The following is a 25526-nucleotide window of genomic DNA, read 5'->3' on the forward strand; positions in this document are numbered from 1 at the left end:
AGTCATCTCTTCTCTGTGCTTTTATTTCACCCTCTTTATGCCAGTGGCAGGTAGTTTATCATATTTATCATTTCTATTTGGGGAGATGTGACAGTGAGGCATTACCTACAGCCACCTCCCATTTGGATATAATGTTTTTGTCTTCTTAGATAGGCACTGATATTAGAATTAAAACTAGGAAAGATTAAAATAGAATAGGAAAGTATTATGAATAATAACATGAAAAAACTGCAACAGCTCTATGTTTCTAGTAATTTGCTAAGTAAAAATCCATTCCCTTGATTTGATCTTTTAGTTGTAGACAACTTGTTCCTGGATCACAAAGCTGAGAACTGAAGCTAACAGAGGTCATGGTCTTAAGGGAGGCCTGTTTGGTACTTCCTGATTTGACATACCAGCTGTCCTTCTGGAAAGGCTTCTCTGCTACAGTTCTCTACAGCTGTAACAGCATTGTGGTTGGCTCCCCGCAGAGCCATCTACCCTACTAGAAAGTGAGTTCCATGAAAACAGGGATTCTCTTATCTTTGTATCCCTGATGTCCAACACAGTTTAGGGGGTAATAGGTTCTCAAAAATGTTTGAAGAGACAATAACAAAAAAGAACTTTTAATTTTGCATGTTTCCACATAAAATCTTACCAATTCTTACAATTCTCTTAAAATATATTAGATTAAATTTCATTAACTGACAATGGAGATAATTTGTACTTAATCCGTATTTGTAATTGTTATATTTTAAAACAGAATAATGATGAATTTAAACTTAATTCCTAATCAGAAGGTTTTATCTATCATTAAAAAATATGTGCCACTTAGATGATTCATAATGTTGTTTATGCCCATACTAAGCAAGAAGAGATAATTAAATCCCCTAGTGTGCTGATACAGACGGTTGATAAATGTTTATTAATCATTATGGATGTGCTAAAGTTAACAAAAGACAATATATACTGGATCATTTAAAATCAGCTGGTGTCTAGCTCTAAAGCTGAATTTTTCTCATTGCATTGCCCCATAGCCTGAACATAGCTTCAACTTGAATAATTAAATCCAGGACTCTCTTAAGAAGAACTCTCTAATGCAATCTTGAAAGAGAACATTGTTGAACAACAAGTTCCCTCACAAACTCTACACTGAATATTTTTAACAATCTTTGGAAACCATTGGTTTGATAATAGCTACTCTTTGGACATCAGAATTTAATTAGGCAATCTAGTATTAGACACCAGATAAAGTAAATGGATAGTTAGCAACCTTAGATCATATGGCATGAAATAAATCATAATACAAGACTTCTTCCATTTACTGTCATCTACAGTGTGATACTAAATTGGTTTGAGATAAATGGTTTCTATCATATGCCTCTGTTCAGGATAAAAACCAGAAAATGATACTATTAATATACTGAAGTCACCTCATTATTCAGGAAGATTAGAATAAAGAACTGAGATAACAGGTCTGTAGATTGTTTTCCTAGCATATTAGAGGGCTTTGGTAATGACTACAAAGTTTAGGATCATTTATATAAATCACAAAATGTGAACATGATAGTGGTGTAAAGTGATTAGAAATATGTTTCAATAATATTTTAAGATTTCTTACATACTTATAATAGGTTTCCTCTTGCAAGCCCATGAAGTAATGAATTTGGTGTTATAGACTTACATAATAAATTAAAAAACAATATATAAGAAATTGTAAATGATTTTAATTCAGCCATTTATATTTATATGTATTATGGAGTAAATTATACATATGATAAATTACACATGTGATCTTTCATGATTCTAGGCAATTATTTCAGGAAGACTGAATTGTTTCCTTTGAAATCATTATAATATGGCTGATAAAGGCTTTATAAAATTTAGAGCAACCCTAAAATAATCTAATGGGTGATGATAATATTTTTGTTTGGGATTATGTAAACAAAAGAGGCCATTCTCCTTCCTGTAGGCAGAACTCCAGGTTAATATCCTTTTACAGATATGAGTTTCCCTAACATGGACAAAACAAATTGATATTGGAAACCAATTAAGACTGTGAACCCAACCCTGTTGGAAGTATCATGTTTAAGAGTCATTCATCATCAAAATGCTCCTTCAATGGCAGAGTAGCCTAGAGCTTCTATGCAAGAGTTGAGTTTCCAGTGTAATACAATTTTAGTTTCCTAGCATAGAAAGAATAAATTTCTTTCAAATTCATAGATGGCAGAAAAATTTAACAATTAATAAATGCAGTAAATAATTGTGAATAAATTAATACAAGTAACTTCTTTTCCCAGAAAGGTCTTAATAAATTTTGAAAATCATACCCTATTTTAAAATTTATATCAGAATTATTTTTGCTAATTTTATTTTTTGTTACTTGAAGGTATTTTTTGCTTAGCATGCTATAGGTAACAGATGCTGAAAGTGCTAAAAATACGAATGCTATTTTCAAGGAAAACAAATGCAAAATGTTTTTAAAAGCTATTTTGATACTCCGTTTGAAATATAGGGTGGCCAGCAGCAGTGAAGGTGAGGGCGGTGTTGTGGAGGGAAAAGTGAGTTATTTGTGAGGGAGGAGTGATGATATTGTATTTTCAAATGTACCAAAAGACAACCCTCAGAATGGGAGAAAATATTTGCAAATGAAGCAACTGACAAAGGATTAATCTCCAAAATTTACAAGCAGCTCATGCAGCTCAATAACAAAAAAACAAACAACCCAATCCAAAAATGGGCAGAAGACCTAAATATACATTTCTCCAAAGAAGATATACAGATTGCCAACAAACACATGAAAGAATGCTCAACATCATTAATCATTAGAGAAATGCAAATCAAAACTACAATGAGATACCATCTCACACTGGTCAGAATGGCCATCATCAAAAAATCTACAAACAATAAATGCTGGAGAGGGTGTGGAGAAAAGGGAACACTCTTGCACTGTTGGTGGGAATGTAAATTGATACAGCCACTATGAAGAACAGTATGGAGATTCCTTAAAAAACTAAAAATAGAACTACCATACGACCCAGCAATCCCACTACTGGGCATATACCCTGAGAAAACCATAATTCAAAAAGAGTCATGTACCAAAATGTTCATTGCAGCTCTATTTACAACAGCCAGGACATGGAAGCTACCTAAATGTCCATCATTGGATGAATGGATAAAGAAGATGTGGCATATATATACAATGGAATATTACTCAGCCATAAAAAGAAATGAAATTGAGTTATTTGTAGTGAAGTGGATGGAGTTAGAGTCTGTCATACAGGAGTGAAGTAAGTCAGAAAGAGAAAAACAAATACAGTATGCTAACACATATATATGGAATCTAAGGAAAAAAAAAAAAAAAGGTCATGAAGAACCTAGTGGCAAGACGGGAATAAAGACACAGACCTACTAGAGAATGGACTTGAGGATATGGGGAGGGGGAAGGGTAAGCTGTGACAAAGTGAGAGAGTGGCATGGACTCATATACACTACCAAATGTAAAATAGCTAGCTAGTGGGAAGCAACCACATAGCACAGGGAGATCAGCTTGCTGCTTTGTGACCACCTAGAGGGGTGGGATAGGGAGGGTGGGAGGGAGGGAGACGCAAGAGGGAAGAGATATGGGAACATATGTATATGTATAACTGATTTCACTTTGTTATAAAGCAGACACTAACACACCATTGTAAAGCAATTATACTCCAATAAAGATGTTAAAAAAAAAAATGTACTGAAGATTAACTTTGTATCTGGAGGTAAAGTCCAGGCAGAAAAATGAAGCTATGTAACCTCATAGGTTATGATAATTCTGATTTTGAATGTGATAGACTACCAGCACACGTATTTCACCTCTACAAGAATTTGTATTGTTAATTCCATGATTATTTTTAAAATTTTATTGACGTATAGTTGATTTACAATGTTGTGTTAGTTACTGTTGTACAGCAAAGTGACTTAGTTATACATATATATGTATATTCTTTTTCATATTCTTTTCCATTATGGTTCATCACAGGATATTGAATATAGTTCCCTGTGCTATACAATAGGACCTTGTTGTTTATATACATCCTATATATACTAGTTTGCATCTGCTAATCCCAAGCTTCCAGTCTTTCCCTCCCCACTCCCCTTCCCCCTTGGCAACCACAAGTCTGTTCTCTATGTCTGTGAGTCTGTTTCTGTTTCGTAGATATGATCATTTGTGTTGTATTTTAGATTCCACATAAAAATGATATCATATGGTATTTGTCTTTCTCTTTGTGACTTACTCTGCTTATTTTTAGAAGCGATTCTAACTAACAGCAACAGCAATAACAAAACCCAAACCTACAACCAACAAATCAAAAACAAAACAAAATAAATATTGCCCATGAAGAAAACCAACCTGCCACACAACAAATGCCCTGGTAATCCTGCTAAGTCAAACCAAATAGTAATTACAAGGGCGGGCATGAAAACCAGCAGAGTTATGTTTGATCACACATCAGGCCTTGCCTCCATGCTTTCTGCCATATTCAGGGCCATAATCATAGTGCCCCATTTAGATGCCACGTCTGGGTCAAAAGACATATTCAGAGATCCAAATAAGCACTCTGAGTAGGAGCAAACTATTGACCTATGAACATCTTTATTTGCATGTTGATTTCTATTCAACATGTAATTTATTCTGATTTGAGATAGTAGATACATAGTCTGTAGTTCTAGAATAATTTTGCAGCAGGATATTTCTAATATTGACATTATTCCAATTTGAAATATTCCTGAAATTTTTGAAAATGGCACATGGGAAGTAAGTGGTCAAACATGTAGCAGATGAGGCTCAGAAACAGAAAAGTCTCTTTTAGGCAGAAGTATTGCAACTATGCTTTTCTCATTTTAAAATGCAAGAACTAAGCTGGGATGAAGTGAGAGAGTAGCACTGACATATATACACTACCAAATGTAAAACAGATAGCTAGTGGAAGCAGCTGCATAGCGCAGGGAGATCAGCTAGGTGCTTTGTGTCTCCCTAGAGGGGTGGGATAGGGAGGGTGGGAGGGAGACGCAAGAGGGAGGGGATATGGGGATATACGTATGCATATAGCTGATTCACTTTGTTATACAGCAGAAACTAACACAGCATTGTAAAGCAATTATACTCCAATAAAGATGTTAAAAAAAATAAATAAAATGCAAGAACTAGAGTATTTCTAAGAACCCTGAACACTTGAAGATTCAGTGACTTTACATGTTTTTATACATACTTCAGATTTCAGATTTTAAAACATAGGAATAAATTTATATTCTTTGGTTTGAATATCCTAGAGACTAAGGATCATTAGGCATGTCTTAGAGCTTAGTCTCAAGTTTTAAGAATTAGCTCTTCTATAATTCTGTACACTCTGATCCAATTTAATAACAGAGAGAGAGATACATAGCACTGTGGTTAATTGTAGAAAATGATTGCCAATGACTATTTTCTGAGGTCTGGGAAGCCATCTGAAAGATCAAACAGTACACAAAACTAGGTACAGTGTGTTGTAATTAAGCATCACAGCTAATGGCCCTCAAACAAAACTCTGCTGGAAGACACAGTGATTAGAGACACCTGCAGGTTAATAATTAGAAGCATCTGAGCACAGAAGCAATTAATATAGGGAAACTCTCCCAGGAAAAAAGGCTGAGCAATAAACAAAATAAGGTTCTTTTCAAATTCCCATTTTAAATAGTCTGTGTTATTAAAGTGTCACCAAGCCCAAAATTTTAAGAATGTATTATTTAGTTTGATATTTAGTTCGTTCTGTAGCATATCTTTTAAATTCACTGTACTCATAGATGTTTTCATTCAATGTAATCAGAAATGATTGTTTTTCTCCATTTACCAAGTGAGTATCAAACAATTAGAAGCTCTTCAGTATCACGAATGATAACCAGTAGTAATGATTTGCTAGGCAAAACAAAGACCACCAACATTGAATTTATGTCTAAATTTCTAGAATTTTTTAAATGAAAGCCTCCAAAAACCTATTTTTTTCAAATTAAAAACCATACTAACATGTCAAGTAAACTATCTGTAAGTGAAAATGTTCAAATTTTTAAAGTGTGAAACTGCTTCCATCTTATATAGGGACATTAGATCATTTCAGCACAGCAAGATTTTTTATATTTAATAAGTACTTTTGGTACACACCAAAATATGTTCGGCTGGCATACATTCCTCTATTTAGTGCTGATCATATTTTGCTCTTTATTGTGTGTATGTATATGCATTTTATATTTCAAAATTTTGTTCGTTTTAGCCATCTTAAACACATAATGTTCAATTAGGTCCCACTGTTCATATTCTGTTCCAAGCTGATTGCAAAAGTAGATGTTTTGAGGGTATGTAGCAAAGGCTAATGTATTCCTAAGCAAAATGGAAAAATGATAAACCAGGAAAAGGAGAGACATTAAAGGACATTAAAGGACTGTTCTGGCCATGTGACCTAATCATTAAAAAACACTTCCAGGGGAAAAAAAATCTCAAACATTACAGAAATACAGATTCATGAATTATGTATAGTCATAAAGGCCCTTGGAAAACATGTGAAATTCAAGCCTTAAATCATTACTTTGAGAACTACTTCCATTATTTTTCTTTGTCTTATAAAGAATAATTTGCATCAGAATCCCAATACATTTATATCCTACAGCAAAATTTACTTGGTCAAATATGAAGGGTATCACATCCCATTTTCAATTTGTTTTTGATTTCATCTTTTTACTAGTATTATCTTTTGTTCATGAGGCAGATGTTGAACAGTTTAGAACACAATGGTTCAGATTTCTGTTAATTATAATCCAAGTCAACTATGAACAAACAATGTAGACAGTATAGATGCTATAAAATATTAGCTTTACTATTGGTATCATAGAATCATTATTATTAAACAACTGTTTAGATACCCCTCGGCTACTGTCCATGTAAGGTTTGTTCTATTACCATAGCTCTGGCTTCTCGAATGCATTCATTAGTCTTAACCTTCTAGATTTGAAATAACTTCAGAGACCTTTAAAGATGCATTCTGTTCGCTGAGTTTATTCTAATGCTACATGTTTTTTATTGTTGTTTAAATTTGATTTTTTTTCCTCTTCTTATTTTTTTTCCAAGGAAGATGTTACAATTACTGGAATTGTTTAGATTTTCCCCACTGTCATCGTTGTCTAGCACTTTCATACTCAAAGTGATGTTCTACAGGACTCACCTGGGAGCTGGTTAAAATGCAGATTCTTAGGTCTCTACCCCAGACCTACTAAATCAGAAGTTTCACTTTAACAAGATTCTAGGTGATCCAAACGCACATTAAAGTTTTAGAAGCATTGTAGAAGGCACCACATAGACACAAGCATACACCTCGGAGATATTGTGGGTTTGGTTCCAGACCACAGCAATAAAGCGAATATCACAATAAATCAAGTCATACAAATTGTTTTGTTTGCCAGTGCATGTAAAAGTTATGCTTACACTACACTGTTGTCTATAATGTGCAACAGCGTCTGAAAAAAGTATATACCTTAATTTAAAAATACTGCTAAAACATGCTAACAATCATCTGAGTCTTCAATGAGTCATAATCTTTTTGCTGGTGGAGGGTCTTGCCTTGATGCTGATGGCTGCTGACTGATCAGGTAGAGGTTGCTGAAGATTGAGGTGGCTGTGATAATTTCTTAAAGTAAGACAATAATGAAGTCTCCTGCATGGAATGACTCTTCCTTTCATGAAAAATTTCCCTGGGGCATGCAATGCTGTCTGATAGCATTTTACCCCCAGTAGAGCTTCTTTCAAAACTGGAGTCCACGCTCTCAAACTCTGTTGCTGCTTTATCAACTGAGTGTATGTAATGTTCTAAATCCTTTGTTGTCATTTCAACAGTCTTTACAGCATCTTTACTAGGAGTAGATTCCATCTCAAGAAACCACTTTCTTTGCTCATCCATAAGAAGCAACTCATTCATTAAAGTTTTATCATGAGATTGTAGCAATTGTCACATCTTCAGACTCCACTTCTAATTCTAGTTCTCTTGCTATTTCCACCACATCTGCAGTTACTTTCTCTACTAAAGTCTTGACCCCTCCAAGTCATCTGTGAGGGTTGGAATCAACTTCTTCCAAACTCCTGTTAATGTTGTCGTTTGGACCGTTTCCCATGTTTCACGAATGTTTTTAATGGTGTTTAGAATGGTGAATCCATTCCAGAAGGTTTTCAATTTACTTTGTGCAGATCCATCAGAGGCATCAATATCCTGTAGCTGTAGTCTTATGAAATGTACTTCTTAAACAATAAGACTTGGAAAATCAAAATTACTCCTTGATCCATGGGCTGCAGAATGGATGTAGTGTTGGCAGGCAGGAAAACAACATTAATCTTGTGTACATTTCCATCAGAACTCTTGTGTGATCAGGTGCCTTGTCAATGAGCACTCATATTTTGAAAAGAATCTTTTTTTCTGAGCAATATGTCCCAACAGTGGGCTTCAAATACTCAGTAAACCATGTTGTAAATAGATGTGCTGTCATCCAGTCTTTGTTGTTCCATTTTTAGAGCACTGGCAGAATAGATTTAGCATAATTCTTAAGAGACCTAGAATTTTTGGAATGATAAGTGAGCATTGGCTTCAACTTCAAGTCACCATGTGCATTGGGCCCTAAAAGAGAGTCAGCCTGTCCTTTGAAGCTTGGAAGCCAGGCATTGACTTCTCCTTTCTAGCTATGAAAGTCCTAGATGGCATCTTCTTCCAACATAAGGCTGTCCCATCGACATTGAAAATCTATTGTTTAGAGCAGCCATTTTCATTCATTATCTTAGCTAGATCTTCTGGATAACTTGCTACAGCTTCTGCATCAACACTTGCTGCTTCACCTTTCAGGTTTATGTTATGGACATGGCTTCTTTCCTTAAACCTCATGAGCCAACCTCTGCTAGCTTCAAACTTTTCTTCTGCAGCTTTTCACCTCTCTCAGCCTTTGCAGAATTGAAAAGAGTTAGGGCCTTGTTCTGGATTAGGCTTTGGCTTAAGGGAAGGTTGTGCCTGGTTTGATCTTTTATCCAGACCACTAAAATTTTCTCCTAACCATCAATAAGTCTGTTTCATTTTCTTATTATCCATGTATTCAGTGGAGTAGTAATTTCAATCTTCTTCAAGAATTTTTCCTTTGCATTCACAACTTGGTTAACTGTTTGGCACAAGAGGCTGAGCTTTCAGCCTATCCTGGTTTTCAATGCTAAGCTTAATCATTTCTAGCTTTTCATTTAAAGTGAGAGATTGTGACTCTTCCTTTCACTTGAACACTTTGAGGTCATTGTAGGATTATTAATTGGCCTAATTTCAATATTATGTCTCAGGAAATAGGGAGGCCTGAGGAGAGCTGTAGAGACAGGGGAACAGCTGGTAGGCCGAGCACTCAGAACACACACATTTATTGATTAAGTTCACCATCTTATACAGGCACGATTTGTGGTGCCCTAAAACAATTACAATAGTAACATTAAAGACTACTGATCACAGATTAACACAGCAAATATAATAACAATGAAAAAGTTTGAAATATTGTGAGAATTGCTGAAATGTGACAGAGAGACACAAAGTGAACAAACGCTGTTGGAAAAATGGTGCCAATAGACTTGCTGGACATAGCCTTGCCACAAACCTTCAGTTTATAAAAAACAACATCTGGGAAGCACAGTAAAACGAGGTGTGCCTGTACCGGTTTAAAAATGAAGACATGATTTGTCTCCTCTCTCCTGCACATTTCCTTTGACTGCACTTTCAGTACAAAAGGGTCAATTAGAAATGGCATGGAAATTCAATAGCGCAATGGAAGTTTACATAAAAGTAGAACTAGAGGAATCACCTGATGGATCTTTTGCTGAATAAATCTTGTGGCTTGGTTCAACTGAAATTTACATTTTAAATGAATTAGCTTTACATTTAAGAATATTATTAAATTCTTCCCCCTCACATTTTTATTATTCCAGCTTAATATTTTAATTCTTTCAAAAAATGTTTGAAACCATAACCACATTTCTTTTTCAACTTTATTTCTATTTTTATAGTGTCTGTGGGTATCTGGATAGGCACAGGATGCTTATGTACAGGATGAAGTCCTAGACTCCTTCCCCAATTACAAGAGGTTTCTTCTCCCTGATGAATAAGTGATAAAAGAAAATAGAGGTGGTTGGCAAAATTTTACTTGGCAATCTTGGTTTACAATTTTTAATATTGGTCTTGGCTCAGAATTTTGTTATTTGGTGTTACATTCTAGCAATGCTTTAAATGTTATTGAATATAAAACAAAGATCAGATCATATTTCTTTTATTTTATATTTATTTCCATAGGAAATATTTAAAAAGAGCCTAAATCCTTTCCATTGTAAGCCAGTAACATACCATTAGAGTTAAATGAATAAATTTTAATGACATTTTGCTTTTTCTTTGCTTTTCCTCTTCTTTCGAACAGCCATTGATAGAGAGGCAATAATGAATAAATCTCCTTTGTGTCAATTTTTACTTTATTTTTTATAAGAGTAGCTGCTTAAGGGACTTTCCACAAACACCAATTTTTTTTATTTTTTTAAGATTTAATTTTTTTTTTTTAATTTATGTTTTGGCTGCATTGGGTCTTCGTTGCTGCGTGTGGGCTTTCTCTAGTTGTGACGAGCAGGGGCTACTCTTTGTTGCGGCACACAGGCTTCTCATTGCAGTGGCTTCTCTTGTTGCGGAGCATGGGTTGTAGGCGCGCGGGCTTCAGTAGTTGTGGCACACAGGCTTAGTTACTACGCAGCATGTGGGATCTTCCTGGATCAGGGTTTGAACCCATGTCCCCTGCATTGGCAAGCGGATTCTTATCCACTGCGCCACCAGGGAAGTCTCCCCACTTGTGAAAATTGATTTAGTAAAATTATTGTCATCCAGAGTTAAAAAGTTTCCTTCATTTAATTCTGTATCCATCTCTTATAAATTTTCTTGAAGGCTCCCTAAATAAGGGAATGTATAAAGTGTTCCATGAATCATGGGGATGGAATGCTCTGGACTGAATCATATCCCCTCAAAATTTATATATTGAAACTCTCACCACCAATGTGACTGTATTTGGAGATTGAGCTTTTAGGAGGTAATTAAGGTTAAGTAAGGTCATGAGGGTGGGATCCTAATCTGACAAGATTGGTGGCCTTATAAAAAGAGGAAGATAAAGACCTCTCTCTTTTCACTCACACACTGTGAGGAAAGTTTATGTGAGCACATTAAAAAGGCGGATGTTTGCAAGTCAGGAAGGGAGCTCTCACTAGAATCCAACCATGCTGATACCCTGATCTTGGACTTTCAGCCTCCAGAAGTGTAAGAAAATAAATTTCTGTTGTTTAAGATACCCAGTTTATGGTATTTTGATATGTCAGTGATAGGGTTCAGGGCAGGCCACCCCAAAATATACCATTTTGACATATTGATTATTTTGAATTAAAGTTACTTGAGAAATGGCCAGTTCAGGAAGAACACTCTGACCCTTCTTTGTCCTCCTGAAAGCAGGAAATAAATTTCTCATCTGAAGCTATCCTCCCTATACCAGGAGGATAGGAGGCATTTTATTGCCAGAGATAGGGAATTCAAGGCTGTATAAACAAACTTTATTACTTTGCTATTCCAAGCAAAAAATCCTTTGTTTTGTCAAATCTTCAAAAATAATTGTCTAAAAGGTATAAGAGCTGCCTGCTTTGGTCACTTCTTTGAACCTCATATCTTTGGGGTTCCAGTATGTACAAAATTATATTTGACAGTTTTCTCCTGTTCATCTGTTTTATGTCAATTTAATTATTAGACCAGCAAAAGAAAAAAAAAGAAAAAGAAAGAAAAAGAAAAAGACCTAAAAGGGTAGAGGAAAAGTTTTTCTCCCTTACAGCAGTCTGAACAGACTAAGACAGGTTTCGGTACTGAGAAGTGAGGTGCTGCTGTAAAAAAAGTTTAAAATGTGGAAGCAGCTTTAGAACTGGGTAATGGGCACAGGCTGGATGAATTCTGAGGTTCATACTAGAAGTATAGACATTAAGGGTAATTCTGGTAAGATCTCAGACAGAAATGAGAACTGGAAAAATGTTATTGGAAACTGGAGGAAAGGTGATCCTTGTTATAAAATGACAAAGAACTTTGCTGAACTGTGTTGTATTACTGTGGAAGATCGAATTGCAAGCTATGAAGCTGAATATTTAGCTGAGGAGATTTCTAAGCAAAATGTTGAAGCAGCAGCTTGGTTCCTGATGGCTGCTTATAGTAAAATGTGGAAGGAGAGACATGAAATTGAGAAGGAATTATTAAGCAAAAAGGAACTGGAACTTGAAGATTTGGAAAATTCTTAATTGACCCATATTGGGCCAAAAAAATGAGAAAGCATGTTGTGAAGAAACCAACAAGGGTAATGGCTGGACCAGCACTTGATAAAGAGCTTACAAGATTTTACTTGATAAAGAGCCAGTTTGAACTGAAGGGGTTAGAGATGGGACAAAATGAAGGAAGATTGTTGGAAGATTTGACAGGAAAAAACAATAGACCTATTTGGCGGTGAATGTGCTCTATTCTTAATAATAGGGGAACATGACCCTGAAGGTGATTCAGAGATCATCAAGGCCACTTCCTTGGTTTCAATAGGCCAGACAGCCTCTGCCTTGGGGTCCCGACCCTAGGCTAGAAGAGCTGCAGGAGTGAGACCCCTGCCTAGAATCTGGGGGTGATGCTGCAGTCACAGTGGGCCTGGAGGGCAGAGTATCAAACCAAAGAAGATTATCCTTGAGCTTTAAGATCTTAATGGAATTTGCCTTCCTAGTTTTTGGACTTGCTTGGGACTTGCTGTTTCTTTCTTCCTTCTGATTTCACCCTTTCAGACTGTGAATGTCAAATCTATGCCCGTCCCATCATTGTATTTGGGAGGTAATCACTTGTCTGATTTCACAGGTTCACAGCTGGAGAGAAACTTTGTCTCATAATGAATCATACCGCTAGTCTCACTCGTAACTGACTTAGATATTTAGATGAGACTTTAGACTTTAGATTTTAGAGTTGATGGGGGAATGAGTTAAGATTTGTGGGACTGTTAGGTTAGAGTCAATGTGTTTTGCATGTGAGAAGGACACGAATTTTGGGGGCCAGGGGTGGAATACTATGGACTGAATTCTCACCCAAAATCCATATGTTGAAGCCCTAGCCCTCAATGTGACTGCATTTGGAGATAGGGCTTTTAAGAGGTAGTTAAAGTGAAATGAGGTCATAAGGGTAAGGTCTTAATCCAATAGGATTAGTGGCCATTTAAGAAGAGGAAGAGAGATATCACGCTCTCTCCTCCTGTGTACACACCAAGGAAAGGCCATGTGAGCACAAAGGGAAAGATGGCACTCTAGAAGCCAGGAGAGAGCTCTCACCAGAACCCAACCATGCTGACCTCTGATCTCAGATTTCCAGCCTCCAGAACTATGATAAAATAAATTTTTGTTGTTTAAGCCACCTCATCTTTGGGATTTTGTTATGGCAGCTGGAGCTAAGACACCAGATATTTCTAGAATATCTATTGTATGTTACAGAACTTTTGAACATACAAAGTAGAAAATAGTGCTTAAAAGCAAAACAAACAAACAAACCTGTCTCATAAGTTACTTCATACTAGGCGTAACAAGGCCCTAGGTTTGTACATCAGCTACCAGTTTTCTATTTATCTCCTTTCCTCCCACAGCCTTAACAGTTCTAAAACATTTCTTTTCTTTCCCTCTTGACTGCTCAGTATTCCAGAACTTCTGCATAGCTTTGGAGAACAGAATACGAAATGAATTAGGCTTGGTTTCTGGCCTAACAACATATTATCCTGAAAGAAAAATGAAATTAGGTGTGCACTGTTTGCATGTAATTCAGATTACTATCCTTCGACCAGAACCAGAATATTTCTAAGAGCAACCTTTAAGCTAATATCAAGCTAGTCTGTGCAGAGGAACTTCATTATTACATTTCCTATTCTATGATACTGCTATTAGAAGCTCTGACTTTCAAATACTAATAAAATAATACGATTTTATGTTACATGTTCATGTATAAAATATTTGTGTAATTTGAATGTCTTGGAAAACATGATTTTTTTTTTTTACTTTTATAGAAAATGTAAAATATGCTCTTACTTAGGATTTTGAATAATTTTTTTTCTGAGTCTGAATGTTTTATAAAATAGTAGTGTCTGGTAGAAATCTATTTATTGACATTTTAGGATATGAAACAGCAACTATTTATGCTTTAATTAGGCTAAATTTATCATTCTGGGAGAAAGTGTTAGCAATTTCTAGATGCGGTAAAATAGCAAGAATTCCGTGAATTTTACTTCCTGCATGTAATTTTTCTGTTTAGGGTCTTATTACATTGAATAAGATCACTAAACCACTAAATTTGCAATAATTTGTTATACCAGCAATAGGAAATTAATACACTATGCATAGCAAGGAAAGGATGCTCATGTTAAATCATTAAACAATTAAATCACAGAAAGAATGAATTCTGTTACACATGTAGCATCTCAATCAAGTGTTCCCACTGGGTCAGATGATTTGTGTTTTCGTCTTAGCTCTGTCATTGACTAACTGGGTTACCAGGAAGTCACTTCACCTGTCTGGACCATATTCCTTCTTGTATCGACTGTGAAGGAATTAAAAAGGATCATCATCTCCCAAATTTTCTTTACTAATCCCATGTCCCTTTTAAGGTTTTCCCTGTCTATTTAAATTTTATTAAACTTTAATTTTGGTTGCTTGGATTATGGGAAAATAGGCATGTTAAAAATGCTTTTCAAATAATTATCATTTCTTCCCCACCCCTGAGCCTTGGATATGAACTTCTGTGATGGGCTATGGAGAAAGTGGAGACAGCATGGGCTGTCCACTGGCTTGAGAATCAGAGTACAAAGATCCTCTCGGCTTTGACCATCTGATTTAAAATAAAACCATGCCAACCCAACCCCCGGAACTTTTATGTAGTTTAAAAAGAAATCAGGAGCACCCTCAGGATTTCTTAGTTAAGATTTCTGGGCAATAATAAATAATTAATTGAAAGGAAAAAAAGATTCAAGAAACTTGATGGTAGCTTGAGTACAAAATAACTTGTCCCTAATTCGGCTTTGGAAGATTCTTAATGGGTGAGATGAAGTATGGGCTGACAGAAACAGAGTTAATGGTTCTTAGAAGTCAAAGGCACTTTTTCTTTTATTGGTCTGAAAACAAACAACTGACTTTTACCTAGAGTCTTTAACCTAAAGCCTTTGTTTAACCTAATGGCACTTAAATTCCTTTTCTCAGATTCCCAGGGTGACTTATCTCCTCAGTCAATCAACTGGGCTGGCCCACTATCCTGCTCTCCTCTCTAACTTGGGGGTCTCAGGGAAACAGTCATTCTTTGGCTTATTTCTGTTATGCTTCTGTTTGGTTCTTTCTCCATTCTATTTATCTTAGCTAGTGCCATTCTCTATTTCAAGGTCACCAGGGTCAATAATCAAATTAGGAGGCAACCAAAGCCTTTTCTTTCTGGGTGGTAAACTTCAGAATACCCAGTCTGCCTCTGGTAATTGGAAAGAAGAATGGAAAGAGAAACTCTTTCCTAGCATTGGCAGCTCTTCTGCCAAATGAACAAATCTTGCCAGAAAGCTTTCAGGGCAAAGCTTACATTCAAAATGTGTGTTGCTGCTTCTGTTGTTTCAATTCTTTCCATTTCTGCAACTGGCAGTACAAGGTGATCCGTGGAAGTGAGAAGTGCCACAAGTGTCCAGAAAGCAAATTGTTCAGTTCATCTCCCAATTCGAAGAACATTTTATAAAAGAAATTGGAAATTCAAACAAAAAGTTTTCCTTGCTGATTATAGAAGGGGATTTGCTGTTTCTAAAATGCTGAATGTCCTCAGGAGTCTATAGCGATTCCAGACACTACATAAAAAATAAAATAATTTCCAAGGTTTACAAGTCATTCAATATACCCTTCTTCCAGATCTGAAATAATTAAAATATTTATGAAGCTTTTCCCCTGCCCTAGAGCACGTGAACTTTGCCTTAGAAGAGGCTTAAATATTGACTGATCCATTGTAATGTGACATTTATTAACCATTGTAACATTTAATGTGCACTAAAAGTAATCTTGGTTTAACATGCTTCTGAAGAGTTAGAAGTTTTTGGCTATTTTTTAGTTAAGTAAGAGTTAAAAATACAAGACTTGTTTTTCTTGTAAAAGATATTTAAAGTATCAAAATTCATATGAATGCTTTGAATGGACAGAGCAGAACACCAATTTTATATATACATTCTTGAAATTGTCAGCATCTAAGAATATTTAGGACTTTCATGTTGCTGTTGTTCACTCTGATATAATGAATGTGATTTTTTTTTGTTTTTTTTTGCTAGCCAGGCACATTGATGATTCTGGTCTACATAAATATAAAATACTTGACAGGTATAAAGAAAAGCAACATAAAAAAACATATAGGAAGTCCTAATGGTAAATTATTTATTTTATAAAAGCAGAGATGCATGTAATTCCAAACCTTATATCTACAAGTATGAATATTTTTAACACAAAAAAACTTGGTGTTAAAAGTTCACTTAATTCTAATTTAAAAGTTGTAGCAAGCATATGAAAAAGTTCGTGATGCCATAGAATTTATTTCTCACCAAAGCTTACACAGATTGTGACCTTATTGATTTTAAATTTCATAAACTCAGAAAGACGTTGACTATTAAAATCTCTTCCTGGAATGTAATAAATTATTTGAAAATATTTAAATTTTTTAATAAATAAGCAATTTAAAAAGTGACGATCTTGAGCAGTTTACATATCTCTTGCTAATACGTGGAGTTTCTTATAAAGATTAAAATGAAAATAAAATGTTTTTAATCCATAAATATAACTTCAAGAAACAAAAAAGTTTTTTTTTCTGGGTGTTAGGATTATGAATAATTTGTAATTTCATTGTATTTTCTATATTTGTATAGTTTTCTACAAGTCTGATTTGCTTCTGTATTAGATTTTTTAGGTGACTATACAAACATTCTATTTTAGTCATATTTTAAGTGTTTCCAGTAAGAACACACTGGCTTCTGGTCTTCAAGATAAATCAGACAAAAAAAATTACAGGAATATTTTAGTTGAGCAGAGTTTACTGCTCAATTTAAAAATACTATTTTTTGGATTATGTTCCTACAATTTAAGAGAGAAGATCTTTGCAGAATACAAGAAAATCAAAAGTTGTTATTTTCTGTTGGTGCCTCGATTAATATTTCAGTGACATTTATGACAAATCTCCAGGTGTTACAATTTTCCAAGTTTAGAGCTTTCATTTAAAAAAGAATGAAAGAAAAATTTTTAAAAACTGGGAAGACTTACTGCTGAGTTGCAGTCCTGTCATTATTTCCGCCAGGTTTACATCCCTACGGCCATCTGCCGCCACAGACCTTCAATGCTAATTATATCCATGGTCAGCTCAATTTTGATGTAACCAAAAGCTAGTCCCTTTCGGATCTACTGTTGTCACAGTTAGCCAGACACAGACTTTCCGTGAAACAAGTTGGCTGCCATTCACAATCACAAATCTCCAGATAATAGGTGTTGATCACAGGCATGTTTCTCAGCTCCCAACCAATTTCCTTCATTTCCCTGAAAAATGTGTTTTATCTTCATAGATTCTACTAATCATTTCCTGAAGTGAGTCAGTGATTGCTTGAATTTTTAGCTAAATAGATATTTTTCAAAGACTAAATCTTGGATTAAGTTAGATAAAACTCCACAGAGTACAGAGGAATTAAAAAAGAAACTGAACTAAAAAAGATAGGTATTTGGAGAATTCAAAATAGTGGCTGATGACCAAAGACTTCAGAGAAAACATTCCCAATTCCTGAGAAGAGCAGATCGCCACATGTCACAAAACAAAAACAGTCACCAAGTCATATGTCATTTCAAACCCAAAAACTATTGAATAAGCTTAATGCTTTCATCATTGTTGTTTGTCTCTATGGATTAAGTCCACATAGCCTGATGAGGTAAATCCATTATTTAGAAATGTCCGTATATTCTGTTCCAGTCTACAAACATTCCCCTAGTTATAATTCCTATATTTAATAAAGTGAAAACTAAATAACTAAATATATTTTATAACCCAATTTTATTTCTAGGTATGGTGGGTGAGGGAGCAATGGCAGAGTTCCTTTAATGTTTTTTTCATTTAAATGCCAAAAGAAATGTACCTTTTATATTATGTCTTTAAAATAGAAAAAAAAGATACAAATGAACTTATTTCCAAAACATAAAGAGACTCACAGACATACAAAACAAACTATGGTTATCAAAGGGGAAAGGGGGGTGGGGGGAGGGATAAATTAGGAGGTTGGGATTAACATATACACACTGCTATATATAAAATAGATAACCAACAAGGACCTACTGTATAGCTCATGGAACTCTACTCAAAAATTTTTAATAACCTATAAGGGAAGACAATCTGAAGAGGTATATATATATATATATATATATATATATATATATATATATACACACACACACACACACACACACACACACACACACATATATGTATCACTTTGCTGTACATCTGAAACTAACACAACCTTGTAAATCAACTATACTTCAATTTAAAAATTGCTTATTAATAAACTTTAGATCTATTACGGTCAGTTGGTGGGGATAAAAGGTAATCACTTTATTGTACACACAACTGATATATGTTTGTCTGTTTATGACATTTATATACTGGGTATTAGTTTGAATGATTAACACACACAATTACTTTCACTTTAAATACTGTATTATGGATGAATATTGACAGCTCCAAGTCCAGCTCTCTCCTGCCTAGCATATTACTGACGTTTTTAGATGTTAACTTTCCTCATCCATCTAATATCTGATTTTTCTACTAACAAAAACCCGCTTTTTGTCTCTCTTCTCTTTCTACAGTTTTTCATATCCTTAAATGTACTATAAGGCTCATAATTTTTTTCTTCTTTTTTGATTTCTGGCTAACGATTTTGACTCAGCATATGGACGTTTAAGATCTGGTGTATCTTGTATCGTTTTGCCTTATCCTTGAGATAACTGACAGTTAACGAACTAGGCAAGATCCATTTTCTGTTACATAAAATGTTTTACTTATGCATTTCTTTTTAATTAATGTGAGAAGTTATGTTGATTTGTTGGTATTTTTAATTTATTAAATTAATATTTACTGAATGCCAGACACTCTCCTAGACCCTGGGTGACAGGGATGAATGAGACATGCTCTCTAGGAGTTCAGAGTCTAGTGAGAAACTGTAGCCTAGTGCAGAGAACTCACTTGAATGTACACCAGAGATAATTTTCAAAGTTAAGCTGATATACTTCACGGAAATCTGGGCTTCCTAGTAAACTGGAAGATCATCTGAACACATGTTTCTAAATATACAGTCTATTGCTTGGCTGTTCAATAGGAGAATCATTTGGAAGAAGTTATAAAAATAGAGATTGCATCAGCCTCTGGAGATGGGGTGTGAATTTATAATTGAAAATGTACTCCCAGGTGATTCTGATGAAAGCCAGGTTTGTGAATAACTGTAAGGTTAAAAAATCTGCTCTTGCGGGGGGGGATATATCCTAAGAGGTCAGTCATTTGCACATTATTGCTGTTGTTACACAGTGGTAGTATTACTGATATGGAAAATAATATTATTCAGTGATGCACCAAAGGGAAAAAACTTCACATTAGCACAATACAAGTTATTTCTCTGAAAAAAGGCTTTTGGAATTCCTGCTACTCTGTGTTGCAAAATTAATGCATGATTTTAGATTTTTCATAATAATATAAAATGATATGATATTTAAGGAGTATGTTTAATCTTTTTGTTTCTCTACTGTGTCTTGCTGGGTATACAGAGAGTTTTATCTCTTCTTTCCTATCATTTTTTATACCTAGAGACAAGTTTCTATCTAAACTAGAATGGGAAAGTAGTGTTTGCCATTAGTTCAGTGACATTATCTATTTCAAATACTGCTCACTGCTTAGCTTGCACAAACTCCGGGCATTTGCTCAGTTCCAAAGAATTTCAGTTAAAAAAAAAAAACTTTTAACTTACCATTTTGTGTCCATTAAAAATTAATATCTTTTTTCTCCACAATTATATGCCTTAGTACCTGTCACAACCATCAGTAATACCCTTAAAATCATTTTTCTTGCTAAATATACCTTTGTGTATGTATATTAGATAATGTTTTTCAACACACGAGTCTCTAAATGTCTCTAAATAGTTTTAAACAAGTAGATTTTTCCTTTTAGATAACAGCTTACAGGTACATTTTAAGACCATTTTTGCCCCTAATCTCTCTGTACTAGAAGGTTAAACCTACCTCTCAGTTTGTTTCTGGTAATGTTACAAGAGGCCAAATATTTGTCCAACTCACAGCATTGCCAAAGCTGCTGGAACTTGCAAATTTTAGTAGAAACCCATACTCCTTGGGGACGCGGGGGTTATCAGTCCACATTGCTCCAGCCAGGGGATCAGGAGACCAATATCCTAATCCAAGTAGGAGGTTGAAGTTCTTTTCAGGTTTGCCCTAATTCAACAGGTCCTAGGAGATTGGTTGGGTTATGTGATATTTGAGGGATTTTTTAATGCCTTTGAGAGTTTAATAAATCAGGAGGCAATCTTAAGTGTGTCATAATTATTTGGCATTGAGCATGAAGACTGAGTGGAAGGAACAGAATAAAAATTGTTAAAGGACACCTCTAAATTAGAACCAATCAAATTGAAACCAGTCCACTAAAATTTCATTGCCCTTCTTTGCTCCCAGTATATGGTCTGTAGATATAAACAGCAAGTGACAAATTTGACTGCAAAGTGACTTTATCTTTCAATATGAATGAAAGCAATGACACAGATTATTTTTATGGTTTCTTCCAACTCTGATCGTCTCAGTTTCAGTGATAAAATTCATGATATTAAAAAACGGTCAATATCTACTAGTCACACAAAATATTCCCCAAATGCTATAAACATTCCTTGTTGAAAAAAAAGTTAATAGCATTGCAACTGTTCAGATCTATGTCTTCATTAACAGAGAGACAGGGCACACAATGGTTGAATAGCTGGTTTCGACTCCTAATTCTATCCCTTACATCACTCTCAACAAAGTACGTGAGCTCTCTGTGCCTCAGTTTCTTCATCTATAAAAACAGAATTATGATTTCTATTTCCAAGGGCTTGGAGATGATTAAATGAGTGAAGAAATGCAAAACACTGAGGAAGGAAAAAAAAAAAACTTGCACAGAATAAGAAATTATTAAATATTATGATATCTTTTCTCTGACTCCTTTCTTTGGCATATCTATCTATCTATCTATCTATCTATCTATCTATCTATCTATCTATCTACCTACCTACCTATCTATCTATCTACCTATCTATCTATCTATACTGAACTAAAATACTCTGGTTAGAATGGAAAGTTTTCACACAGGCATAATATTACTGATAGAGATAAGTATTCCTAATATTATTTAGTGATACATCTAAGAAAGAAAATACACATTAGCACGATACATGCTATTCTTCTGAAGTGCTTTTTCAGTTCCTACTAATCTATGTTGCGAAAGCAAGGAGTGATTTTAGATGTTTCATAAACATAATATGACATTTAAAGGCTATTTGGATACTTTCCTTTTATTCCTGTATTGTCATCATTGTTAATCCATTTATTGCTGTAAGACAGAATCTGGTTCCAATGAGTTCTTATTGAGATTTTTAGCTGGGATTTTTATATTCAATTTATTTAGTGATTTAAACAACAGAGACAACTTCGAGTGTTATCTGATAACTGTCTGGATATACTTTCATAAGATTCTATCAGAAACTTACCAGAGTAATTTGTCCTACTTTAAAAATGGAAAGTTATTACTTATTGTTTTGATATAACTCTTAAGTATTAATGTATTAATGAATGTACCAAATATGTACATGAGAGGGAAAGCTCCATCTCCAAAGAGAATTGGTGGTCAGCTCTTGTTCATTAAGGGGCAGTGAATTAAGACAAACATGCTAAAAAAAAACCAAAGTGGAGGACGACAGGAAGAGAAAAAAGTATTTAGATACTTTTTTTAGATACTTTTTAGATAATAAATTTATAATCTGAAACTCAAGAAGAACTATAGATGCTTAGAAGAAGCAAAGATTCAGGAGAAACAAAGATTCAGAAATTAGGGAGGTTGCCAAAAAGAATCCATGTTGAATAAAAAACATAATTGTAACTTATAAAATTGATATATGTATGCATTTGTTTTACCATGTCTGAATATTTGCTGTTTCTACATTTATGCCCACCGCTTATAAAAACCTATAGTAGTATCTGTGTAGGATGGTCCTAAAATGGAACTGAATGTATATCCTATGATAATTTACAATGAAGAAGATTAGTTTGTGTGTCAGGGGACGGGATGACATTGCCAAGCACCTAATACCATGAGAAAGTATAAACCTTTGGGTGCTGACAGGGGCAGAGTGTGTCGAGCAGAGTCCCTGGCATGAAGTGCATACCTGATATTTTGATCATTTGCTTCAAGTATTATTGGCAGCCTTGTTGTGGTATCTAAAACTCTATGGAGAAAACAATGTTCTGGCTTCTCGGAAGCACTTTTACCTTTCCCTTTCTCATGCAATGAGTTAAATTTTCCCAATAAAATGTAAGCATTTTCCAGGATAGAATGAGCATGTGTTTTTTTCCTGAATAAACACTTCTTTTATTTTTAGAATTCCTTTTTAATTTGAAACAGTTTAAATAGAAGAATGAAACTGCTAATGCATTCCATTGGAAATTGATGCTGATACTTTCTTTTAAAAAGAAAGAAACTGGATACTCAAGTTCTTCGTTGTCTTCCTATCTTGTTGAGCAGCACTGAATAAAAATGCCCTCAAAATTGAGCTTCAATAATAATGGGCTTTAAAAGTCAATTTCTGTGGGTTAAATTTTTCTTAAATCTAAGCTAAAACAAAAACCAACAAACAAAGCAAAATGAATGCACAACATCCTACAATGTACATAAACCTCCCATAAAATAGTCCCTGTTTGAAGATGATCCCTGATCACGCATGTGTCAATAGCACTAGAAAGAGAATGCTGTCTGTATAATGTATAAATGCCCGAGTAACCCATATTCTTTACTAAAATAAGTAATAGATGCCTTATGAGAGCCCAAATGACAAGTTTTTCACTGAACAAGACTTCTCTGGAGAACAAAGGTCAAGCTGATAGTCCATTATATGCCATTTCCTCCTGTCTTACAAAATAACAGTAATCTAGGCTAGGTTAATACTCTCCAACATATAAACACTTAATAAATGTCTGTTGAACTGAACCAACGCCCTCCCCCTTTTCTTGCTTAAAAATAAGTGGTGGTCGCACTTTTCAGTTAAAATGTAGCTACTATCTGATTGTGAGACAGTACATTATATATTCCAAGACACTTAATGACTTTACCCTGGTAAGTCACTAGAAATGGCTGAACAATTAACATATAGTTCATTAAATGAGGAAGATCAGGCCCTTGAGAAAATCCCAGCACACTGGGAAGTAGCAGTTGAGATGTGCAGGTGCATCTAATTAGAGCTAGTGTGGATTGTGAAAATTATCTTACTTTTCTGTTATTCAACCTGATTATGTATAAACAATCATCCTCATTTTTCATTTGTTTCTTATTTGCCAAAAATAAAATAAAATAAAATACTAAAATTAAATAAAATAACGGTCAGATTTATAGCAGAAAAAATTTATAGCACAATTACTGGTTTAAGGTTTAAAAACTTAAAATATTATTTGAGAATTAAATGGAAAGAAGAGATATAGAAGAGAAACTTGAATGATTAACTAACAAAGACAATCATAAATATTTCTCTAAACTTGGAGTCTTGAATAGCATTAAATTTATCATTCTTAGTCCCCAAATGGATTAATTTTGTTTTAATGTAAACTAATAAAACCAACTTTTTGGCATATAATTCAGGTCTGGAAGCCATAATATTTAAAAATCACCATTATCATCATAACCATTACCGTTAATGTCATCTCGGAGTAAAAAACTAAGTAAACAGAGGTTAAGGCACACACTTTATGTAATTGATAATAACAGAATCATAGCAAATATAAACAGTGTTCTTCCAAATATGATGTTTTATATTAAAAATATAAAATTAAATAACTTTATGGCGAAGAACACTATGTACATCCTTTATTTTTTTCCTTTCTTTTTTTAAAAGCAGTATAAATTACTTGTCCATATGGAGTAGTAAAACTATATAGAATATTCTTTACCACTTCCAGTCTGGAAGTTCTTTGAAAATCTCATGGACTTCTCTTTCTTTGATCAAAGTAAATGGAGTGAAACATGCACCCCCAAGGCAGTTTTTAGATAGGAAAAGATCAAATAAAAGCAATTACACTGTAATTTGGCTGGTAAGGCTTAAAATAAGGAGCCTATTGAGAAGCTCTTTCATACTTCCACTCCTGCATAAGTAGCCCGATTTTTATGTTTAAGTTAATATAATCATGTTGAAGTACCTACTAAAATACAAGGTAGCTATAATTGATCCTAAAATTCTACCTGCAGGAATAAAATGCCTCTTAATTCAAAATGTAACATAGCATTTGAACAGGAATGAATTAGATCAGTCCTGTTTAAGATATTCTTTGTGGGTATAGCAGGATATTCCTTTATAGCTTTTAAAATTTCATTCGATACTTGCAATTAAACAAAATTCTATTTACCTACCATGGGCCAGGCTGATTAATATTAGTGACAAAAATATCAGTGACCTTAATTTGGTAATCTGGACTAACATGGTGAAGTTAGTGTAACAAATCTGGTTATGACCTTGGAGATACAATCTACATTTTAAAATAACCTAGACTATGGTAGAACATAGAAGACCGACTCAATTTGGGACATTGTGATAGCGTGAAGCAGCGCTACTCAAAGGGTGGTCCCTGGACCAGTGCGGGTCCACAAAGTGCTCGTTACCAGTCCACGGCGTGTCGGGTACAGAACTTAAGAGTAAGCTTTGATAGCAATTTGACAGCTATGTGGTACTACTGAGTCTAATAATCATTTTAAGAATTGGTGGTTTTAATTTGTATGACTTTGTCTTTTTATTTTTCTAGTAATTCATTTTTATTGTATTATATGAAAGTTTTGAATCAAAACATAATGCAAAAGAAAACAAAACTGCAAACAAAGAAGTAGGTGATATGCTTGTCTACGTTTTTGGATATATTAAAAAAGAAAAGAAAAGAAAAAGCACAGGGTGGAAACAGAATATTCTGTGAGATATCCCTAGGGAAAATAAATGTCATACTTGACATTTTTAATGACAGCTCCATTGCTCAATAATTTAAATTCTGATTTTCTGCCATTCTAACAGTGCTTTCAATTTAGCTATGCTAAATTCGTTAGACAACTATTATATTGTACATTATTAAAATTTATCTTGACCTT

This window comes from Eschrichtius robustus, chromosome 6, assembly GCF_028021215.1.
Source record: "Eschrichtius robustus isolate mEscRob2 chromosome 6, mEscRob2.pri, whole genome shotgun sequence".
Classification (NCBI taxonomy): domain Eukaryota; kingdom Metazoa; phylum Chordata; class Mammalia; order Artiodactyla; family Eschrichtiidae; genus Eschrichtius; species Eschrichtius robustus.